General features: G+C 38.4%; 1 pseudogene; it reads left to right on the top strand.

Annotated features, from left to right (window-relative positions):
• Positions 1-3,714: 3,714 nt before the first annotated feature.
• On the top strand, positions 3,715-4,658 carry LOC101418375 (olfactory receptor 56A3-like; annotated as a pseudogene).
• The last annotated feature ends 5,731 nt before the right edge of the window (positions 4,659-10,389 follow it).

Here is a 10,389-nt window from a genome sequence, read left to right as displayed (position 1 = left end):
CATTCATCCTTTTATTTCCTAAATACCACATCCTACCTATTCCAGTGATATGGGGTGAGTTAATTCTGAGACCATCCCTATGTCTTCAGGGGCAACACTGACACTGATAAGGGATCACAGGACATCAAAAATGAGAGGAAAAATTTCCCCCTTAGGTATAAGAAAATACTAGACTCCTGATTCCCCACACTTCAGGGCTAGAAAGGCAGTCTTTCCTTGGGGAAGCAGAAGAATCTGCCTCAAGCATAAACTCTCCTTTCTGAGATCTAGGATGGGAAAGGTTGATATGCACAGAGCCAAGAAGATTCTACCCTGGCAAAGATTGTAAGCCTGATCCCTAAGGAAAGTGAGGTCATAGAGCCACTACTATGATACTGAACATCAAGCTACAGCAGGGATTCAGATAGGACTAGAGCTAAGCTTCTTAACTGGGGAAATTGTAGATTACAAGCATTAAGGCAGGGGCTGAAAGGGATGGTGGGGAGAATGCTTGAGCAGAGGAATGAAAAAACGCCAGGTGGAGATGACTGTGCCAAGGCTGAGCCCAGACTTCTGGGCACTCTGAAGAGAATTTTGCTAGATACAGGTTCAAGGATCAAAACCAGAATATCATGTTGGAGATATCTGGAACACCTTCATCAAAACATTAAAGAGGCACAAGGAAAGGTGCAGATTTGGAATGGGAAAAAAGGTTACCAAACTCTAAGCCTTGCATCATAAATATTCGAAATCTTTACTTGTATTCCTTTTAATCCCTTTCCCATTTTCCACAGGTACTTGCTTCTCCTTCTACTGTCTCTTTACTTCTCTTTTCTTCCTTTGTCCTTTTTTACTGAGTTCAGTCTCTTCTGTTTTAAATTTGTTTTTTCATTTTCCATCTCTTTGCATCCTCTATTTTCTGGACATTTCAGCTTCGATTGTACCCTCTCTTTCCACTCTCTTACACTAACTTCCACTTACTCAGCCTAGATTCATCCTACTGGGCACAGCTAATCCAGACCAATAGAGATCACCAGGAGAAATAAGATATAAAATCATTTAACATTGAGTAGCCTTTTCTCTTCCTCTCACCATGATTCACCTCTTCTTACCCTTCACTTGCAAGACAATAATTTTTTAAAGATTAACACAAATTGCCATCCAGATTCTATGTACTCTAATCTGGAACCCAAACAGATCGTGGAGAAAAACCCCTGTACAGGTATGCCTCCTGCAAAACTGAAAACAATAATCTTGCAAGTCAGATCACTGGAGAGTGTCCCTTGTGCAATGGCCCCTCAGAAAAAACAATGCCCCAAGAAGGATGTCTATAGACTTCTTGGAACTATAAGATGGGCAGAGAGATTTTATTAACCTGGGCAAAGAATCTGAATGGGAAAAAGAAGACAAATACAGAGTATTAGGTGGAGGAGAGATTATATGGACTGTCTGTGAGACTGAGAGCACTTTTCAAAATAGGCCAAGCATCAGGGGCAAATGTACAACTAAGGACCTGGAATGCTAGTACTACTGGCCTGGTGCATTGATTCTTCTAATTATATGTCATATTGATCTTTAAGATATTTTCTTTATCTTTGGTTATCTGAAATTAGACCTCGATAGCTCTAGGTGTAAATTTGTTTTTATTTAGACTGCTAGAGATTTATTGGAAATCTTGAATCTGTTTATTAATGCATTCCATCTCTTCTGGAAAGTTCAAAAGTGTGATCCATTCAAATACAGCCCCTGCCTCATTCTCTCTCTTCCTCAGCCAGAAATTGCCATTAGATATATTTTTGGCCTTCTCCCTCTGTCCTATGTTTCTGCTATACAGTCTCCAGTATTTTCCAGCCATTTCATTTTTTCTCCATCTTCATTCTGAATAGACTCTTCTGATCTCAAATTTCATGACTTTTTATTTAAACTACTGTTAAATCCAATCCTAGAGTTCTTATTGATATATTTTTCAAATATATCTGGTTCTTCCTCAAACTTTTATAGCATCTAGTACCCTGAGTAAAATACTATCCCAATTTTATCAATTAATCACAGTAAGATAAAAAGATAATATATGTCTTTCAAAACCTGTGTCCTTTCACTTAACCACATTTTATATTTTCCACTTATCAGTGGATAAGTAGATAAGTGGATAGGTTAATAAGTAGATAAGAATTGCTTTAATTCGAAAGTAGAAAAAACTCTCCAGCTCTACACTCTAGTTCATTATATATTCTTAAATTGTGCCAAATCTACTTTAAAATATATTTCTTATATTACTATTTTTATTACATTTTTCCACTTCTAGGAAATATGAGTGATTCTTCCTCTAAGTATACCTTACCCTTTGGTTATAGTTTCAAGTTTATCTTTCATTCCTTAAAATCAAGGAAGGAAATTCGCTCAGTAATTTTGTCAAATAACTTTAATATCTCAAGTTACCGAGAATTGGATTCTCCTATCTAGAGCTTTGTGTTCTTTTTAAATTAGTAATTTTTTATTATACGCAGCTCAATTTCTATAGAACATTATCTGTTTAACATATCTGAGGCCTGAGGAAAAAAGTGGTTCCTCAAGAAAGTATTTGATCTTGCTTTTGTTACTTTCTGGGGGCACTTCCAGTCCTGAGTAATTTTCAATTCCTTTTTGAGCTAAATAATTGATATGTAATCAGTCTCCAAAGTCAAAAAAGTACCAGCCTGAGGTTCAGGATTTACAGGAAAGGTTTTTCCCCTTTAACAAGCTTTGAGGTAGTTTTCTTCCAAGTTCCAGGTAGTGGTGTGAGAGAAGTTGAAGGAGTAGGCTTCTAGTGCACACCCCTCTAAGTGTGCAGTGCTGGAGATTCTCATGTACGTGCAGATTACATAACAGTTGTCCACCTGTGTGGGCCCTGTTTGGTCTTTTTTCTCTATGCTCTATGAAGTAATGAAAACTGGTGCTAAAATTCATGAAATGCCACAAACGCTCTTGAGTCGAAAGTGAAGGTCAACGTAGATTTAACTCTCTTGGTTTCACACAATTCCTCGTCTGAGAAGTCTTTATTTTTAGCCTGTGAATGGATGTATTCAAAGTAATCCAATATAGATAGGTGTAGGCATAAGTACAGCTACAGCTACAGCTACAGAAGGCACAGATACAGACAGAGACCTAGGTATGATCAGGCATTTGTTCTAGGTACTCAGTCAATCATTCATCTAGATAATCTTATCTTTTACTCCATTTAAAACTTAATGTTTATATGTGACCACATTTAAAACTAAAAGAGATCTAAAAGTAAATAAAATCTTGGTGGGCGTAGATGCCATCCTGCCTTTAGAATGCTTTTATATGCATTTTTAAATTTGAACTGAAAGGTTATCTCTGCTTTAGTGCCTTTGATCTAACATATTTTATTTAAATAACATTCTACTTAATTTCTGATGAATCACTAAAAAATAGTTTAATTAAACTCAAAAGATAAATTCACAGAGGAAAATGTCATATGAAGCACATATTAAAGAAAAAATATAGAAAAATATTTACTGTCTCTTTCTTTCATATATTCAACAAATATTTGCAGACATCTCTTGTGTGGTAAACAATGTGCTAGGCACAAGGATGTGGGGTGAGTGAGGTAGGTTTTGTCCTTACCTGTATGTAACCAATGTGTGAATTATCTAGTCATTAGGGTGGGAGGTAGAATTAACTCCTTTCTCTTCTTCAGCCACTCAGTCATCCACCACACTGTCGTCACTGCCAATGCTGCCTTATAGCAACAGCTCCCACTCTACTCAAGTCTCTGAGTTCCTCCTGAACTGTTTTGTTAGATCGCCCAGCTGGAAGCACTGGCTCTCCCTGCCCCTCAGCCTCCTCTTCCTCCTGGCCATGGGAGCCAACACCACCCTCCTGATCACCATCTTCCTGGAGGTCTCTCTGCACGAGCCTGTGTACTACTTGCTCAGCCTCCTCTCCCTGCGGGACATTGTGCTCTGCCTCACTGCCATCCTCAAGGTCCTGTCCATCTTCTGGTTTGACCTCAGGTCCATCAGCTTCTCAGCCTGCTTCCTGCAGGTGTTCATCATGAATAACTTCCTGCCCATAGAATCATGTACCTTCCTGGTCATGTCCTATGACTGCTATGTGTCCCTCTGCAAGCCTCTGCATACCCGTCCATCATCACTGACCAATTTGTGGCAAAGGCTGTTGTCTTCATTTTGGCCAGGAACGCGTTTATCACTGCACCTATCCCTAACCTGTCTGCCAGGCTCCATTATTGTGAAAAAATATAATTGAGAACTGTATCTGTGCCAACCTGTCTCTGTCCAAGCTCTCTTGTGATAATGTTGCCTTTAACAGAATCTAACAGTTAATTGTGGCATGGACTCTTCTAGGCTCTGCCCTCATCCTCATTTTCCCTTCTTACACTTTCATCCTCCAAGCTGTTCTTAAACTCAAAGCAAAAGGCACAGCCACCAAAGCTCTGAGCACTTGCAGCTCACACTTCATTCCTATCCTCTTCTTCAGTACTATCCTGCTAGTTTTTTTTCATCCATATGGTTAAGAAAAAAGTTTCCCCTGATATTCCTGTCTTACTTAATATCCTACACCATGTTATTTCTGCAGCTCTGAAACCTATTGTCTATGGCGTACAAAGCCAGGAGATTAAACAGGGAATCTGGAAGTTACTGAGGAGGAATGGGTGACAGCAGAATGTAATTGTGTTTTTGCTTTGCTTTTCTGTATCAGGAATACTCAAAATCACATTGGAAAGCAAGAGTTGAGGGAAGGATAGAAATATAGCCCTGGGACAGGGCAAGACGGTGGCTGAGTGAGCACACCTGATAATCTCTCCTGCAAAGAAGCCGCTGGGCAGCGTTGGAAATTCTTCGCAACGAGGCTGTTTGGGGATTTTGCAGGGCAGGAGGTGTCTGGACATCAATTTGGTGGGAAGGTAATAGATAAAATTCATGTATAAGATAAAATTGAGGCTCTAATGCACAGAGGTGGGGGCTGCGCGGGGGAAGCTCCCTCCTGGCGTGAGCGGAGCCGGGGCACCAGAGCTGGGGTGGCGATTCCTGGAGGCTCTGCGGTACTGGGGAGTTCATGGGCCCTGAGTGGGCTATTGGGGGGCTGGCAGAGCAGAAGGCCTTCACAGACCGATTTGGGGAGACAGACAGGAGTTTTATTGTGAGGCAGGGAATTTTTGATTGCGGACACAAATAATAGCGCTTCTGGCTAGAGCCCCTCCCCCAAGGCCAGCTGCCAATCTGTAGCAGCCTTAAATTGCTCGCAATAAAGAGATGTCACCAGGAGGCTGTTTCAGGGACTGGAAGGGTGGGAGACGTCTGGAAGCCGATTAGGGAAATATTTTGCAAAGCATGGGAATTTCGGTTTCGGACTCTGATATCGGTGTTTCTGGCTGGAGCCCCGCCCCCTGGGCCGGGCTAATGATCTGCAGTGCCATTAAATTGGCTGCAGTGTAGAGACACCCCCAGGTGGCGATTTCAGGGGCTTACAGGGAAGGAGTTGTTCTGAAGTTGAATTGGGGATACAGCCACAGAAGAGACCTGAGTGAGAGGGTGAATTGCGGGGTTCTGATACATAGGTCAGAGTTTGCAGATGTGACCTCCCCCATAGGGCTGGCACCCAGTTGCAGGGATCCCTGAAGGCTGTGTTGCACTGTGGTGCTCCCAGGCTCCCTGTTAACCAGATTTGAGGTTGCCAGGTCTGAGTCCCCTAAACCCTGGTGGCCCACACCACAGAGACTCACACCTCTTGAGTCTTCACTATCACAGACTTTCCATCCCTAAATCCATCATGCCCTGAGGTCCATCTGAGGTCCTTGAATGTCCTACCATCAGCGTTTGTGTTTTTTCTTTTTTGTTCATTTTTGTTTTGTTTATTTTTATTTTATTTTTTATTTTTTATTGTCCTGATTGCTAACATTGCATTATCTACTAGTCTTTTCTCCCATCGTATCCCCCAAAGTATTTTTTTTTTCAGTTATTTAGGGTTTTTTCTTTGTTGCTGTTGTGGTTGTTCTATATCTTTTTTTTTCTTTTCCTTACTTGTTCCCCTCCCTTTACCCACCCCCTTTTTTTTTTCTTTCTTTCTTCTCTTTTTTTTTCTCTCTTGTCCCTCATTTTCTTCTTATTTTATTTTATCTTAATTATACAATAGGTGCTGCAGGGAACATCTCACATTTGCTGAGTTTCCTCATCCTCCATTGCCTCATTTCTGTGTGAGTTGATTTTGGCAACCTACACTATCCCCTTTCCCCCACATCTTGATATCCTCCATCAGCTACTGTCTCTCCTATATTCGACCTCCCTTTCATTGATCCCCAAATTGTCTAAATCTTAATTTCTAATACCTTTGTTTTGTTTTCTGTCTTTTACCCACTCTTAAAATTATCACCTTTCTTTGCTCTTTCCCTCTCTCACGAAAACACTAGCTTTTTAATTCATACCATATTCCTCTCATATTCAGTCAACCACTTCATTTTAGGTACTCTACCTACTGCTATAACTGTACACAACTTACATGAATCTAAAATTGATCATCCCAGATCTCATATTGTTGCTCTGTTAACATTTATTACCAATAATACTTTACACATTTTCCTTTCTTACTCAACTGCCTTTCCTTGGCCCTAATATTTTCCTTCAAAGTGAACTCAGCCAACAATAAGAAATTAGAATAAGAAATACAAAGTGACAAAGAGAAGATATAACACTTATGCAAAAATAACAGCTAATTAATCCCCAAGACTAGACAAAAAGCTAAGGAACTGATTAAACCCGTCAAGATAAAATGATGACCAGACAGCAACAAAAATCTACAAACCGAACCAGTAATCAGAAAAACATGGCTGAATCCAATGAACAAACTAAAAACCAGGAAGGGGAGCAGAACATTGCATAAGTAAATAAAGATCTCAGACCATATATCACAGACAATGAAGTAAAGAAAGAGGTTAACAATATGAAGACAACACTTGGAAGGGAAGTTGCAGACATATGCAAAAAGATAATAGATATGATGGCAATGAACACCACAGTTCAAGGAATCAAAAATACACTTGCATCAAATAACAGCAGATTAGAAGAGGCAGAGCAGAAAATTGATGATGTGGAAGACAGTATATCAGAAATCAAACAGATAGTAGAATTGATAGATAAAAAGATACAAAAAATCCAGCTAGGACTTAGGGACCTGAATGACAATGCAAAATGCACAAACATACGTATTATAGGAATCCCAGAAGGAGAAGAGAAGGGAAAGGGGTCAGAAGGAGTGTTGCAGGAAATAATGACTGAAAACTTCCCAAATCTACTGAAAGAGACAGATGTACATATCCAAGAAACACAGTGCACCCCAATCATCATAAACCCCAACAGGTCCACCCCAAGACATATACTTGTCAAACTATCCAACACTCAAGAAAAAGAAAAAATTATAAAAGCTGCAAGAGAAAAGAAAACCATCACATACAAGGGAAGCTCCATAAGATTAAGTGCTGATTTCTCATCTGAAACCAGGGAGGCAAGAAGGCAGTTGTATGATATAGTCAAGGTACTAAAAGAAAAAAATTTCCAACCAAGAATACTCTATCCAGCTAAACTGGCATTCAAAAATGATGGAGAGTTCAAAATATTTACAGATAAACAGAAATTGAAAGAGTATGTCAACAAGAAACCTCCCCTTCAAGAAATTCTAAAGGGAGATCTGCAGGAAGAAAGGAAAAAAAACAGGACAGGCAGAGTGGGAGGAGAGTGTAAGAGCAACAAAAAAGACAAAAAGAGAAGAAAAAAAAAAACAACAAATGAATAAAATATGACAAACACAAGCCCAATCAAAATATGGCTAACATAAATAATTCCTTGAAAGTAATAACACTGAATGTCAACGGATTAAACTCACCTATCAAAAGATTCAGACTGGGACATTGGATAAGGAAATATGCCCCATCTATATACTGTCTACAAGAGACACATCTTAGACCCAGAGACTCATGGAAGCCGAAAGTGAATGGTTGGAAAACAATCTTATAAGCAAACAATAACCAAAAAAGGCAGGAGTAGCTATATTAATATCAGACAAAATAGACTTTAAATGCGAAACAATTGTGAGAGACAAAGAAAGATACTACATATTAGTGAAAGGGACAATCTGTCAAGAAGAATGAACAATCATAAATATTTATGCTCCTAACAAGGGTGCCTCTCAATATGTGAGGCAAATGCTGGAAAAATTAAGTGAAAGAATAGATGCATCTACAATTTTAGTGGGGGATTTTAATACACCACTATCAACTCTGGACAGAACATCTCAAAAGAGAATCACTAAAGAAACGAAATATTTGAACAGTATATTAGAGAAGCAGGATCTAATAGACATATACAGATCATTACACCCAAACACAGCAGGATATACATTTTTCTCAAGAGCACATGGATCATTCTCCAAGGTAGACCATATGCTAGGCCACAAAGAGAGGCTTAATGAATTCAGAAAGATCAAAATCATACAAAATAATATCTCTGCCCACGGTGGAGTGAAGCTGGAAATCTGCAAGGGCCAGAGGCCCAGATTTCACACCAAGATATGGAAATTAAACAGCACACTCTTAGAAAAACAGTGGGTCAAAGAGGAAATCTAAAATGAAATCAATGACTACCTTGAAACAAAAGATAATGATAACACAACATACCAAAATTTATGGGATGCAGCAAAAGCAGTACTGAGAGGGAAATTTATAGCCATAAATTCATACATCAAAAAAGAAGAAAGAGCAAAAATTGAAGAACTAACTGCACATTTGGAGGAATTAGAAAAAAACAACAAAGTAATCCAACAGGAATAAGAAGGAAGGAAATAACAAAGATAAGAGCAGAACTAAATGAAATAGAAAATAAGAAAGCACTAGAAAAGATAAACAAGACCAAGAACTGGTTTTTTGAGAAGATCAATAAAATTGACAAACCTTTAGCAAGACTAACAAAGAAAAAAAGAGAGAAGATGCAAATACACAAAATAAGAAATGAGAAAGGAGATATCATCACTGCCCCACAGAAAGAAAGACTCTCATAAGAGGATACTTTGAAAAAATATATTCCAACAAAAATGACAATTCAGAGGAAATGGACAAATTCCTAGAAACACATAAGCAGGCTATATTGACAAAAGAAGAAATTGATGATCTCAACACACCAATCACAAGTAAAGAGATAGAATCAGTCATTAAAAACCTCCCAACTAAGAAGAGCCCAGGGCCAGACAGCTTCACAGGTGAATTCTACAAAATATTCCGGAAAGAACTAACACCAGTCCTGCTGAAACTCTTCCAAAAAATCGAAACAGAAGGAACATTGCCTAATTCCTTCTATGATGCCAACATTACCCTAGTACCAAAGCCAAACAAAGACACCACAAGAAAGGAAAATTACAGACCAATTTCTCTAATGAACCTAGACGCAAAAATACTTAACAAAATACTTGCTAATCGTATTCAACAAGACATTAAACGAATTATACACCATGGCCAAGTGTGATTCATTCCAGGTATGCAAGGATGGTTCAACATAAGAAAATCAATCAATGTAATACACCATATAAACAGATTAAAGGAAAAAAATCACATGATTATATCTATAGATGCAGAAAAAGCATTCGACAAAATACAGCACACTTTCTTGATAAAAAGCACTCCAAAAGATCGGAATACAAGGAAAATTTTTGAACATGATAAAGAGTATATATGAATAAACTACAGACAACATTGTTTACAATGCAGAAATCCTAAAATCCTTCCCTCTAAAGTCAGGAACAAGACAAGGATGACCACTGTCTCCCCTGCTATTTAACATTCCCTTAGAAGTACTTGCTTGAGCACTGAGGAAAGAACCAGATATAAAAGGCATTCAAATTGGAAAGGAAGAAGTCAAAATTTCACTATTTGCAGATGACATGATCCTATACATAGAAAACCCTGAGAGGTCTACAACAAAGCTTCTAGAACTCATAAATGAGTTTATTAAACTCGCAGGTTATAAGATCAATGCGCAAAAATCAGTAGCATTTCTGTACACCAATAATGAGCAAGATCAGGAGGAAATCATGAAACAAATACCATTCAAAAGAGTCAATAAAAAACTCAAATACATAGGAATAAATTTAACTAAAGATGTAAAAAACTTATACACTGAGAACTATACAAGACTGTTCAAGAAAACCAAAGAAGACCTAAATAAATGGAAGAATATTCCCTGTTCGTGGATAGGAAGACTAAATATTATTAAGATATCTATCCTACCAAAGTTGATCTTCACATTCAATGCAGTCCCAATAAAAATCAACACAGCCTTCTTTAAGGAACTAGAAAAACTAACTATGAAATTTATTTGGAAAGGAAAGAGGCCCCAAATAGCCAAA

This window comes from Dasypus novemcinctus, chromosome 10, assembly GCF_030445035.2.
Source record: "Dasypus novemcinctus isolate mDasNov1 chromosome 10, mDasNov1.1.hap2, whole genome shotgun sequence".
NCBI lineage: Eukaryota > Metazoa > Chordata > Mammalia > Cingulata > Dasypodidae > Dasypus > Dasypus novemcinctus.
The sequence above is the reverse complement of the archived record's forward strand: the minus strand, read 5'-3'. Positions and strand labels throughout refer to the sequence as shown.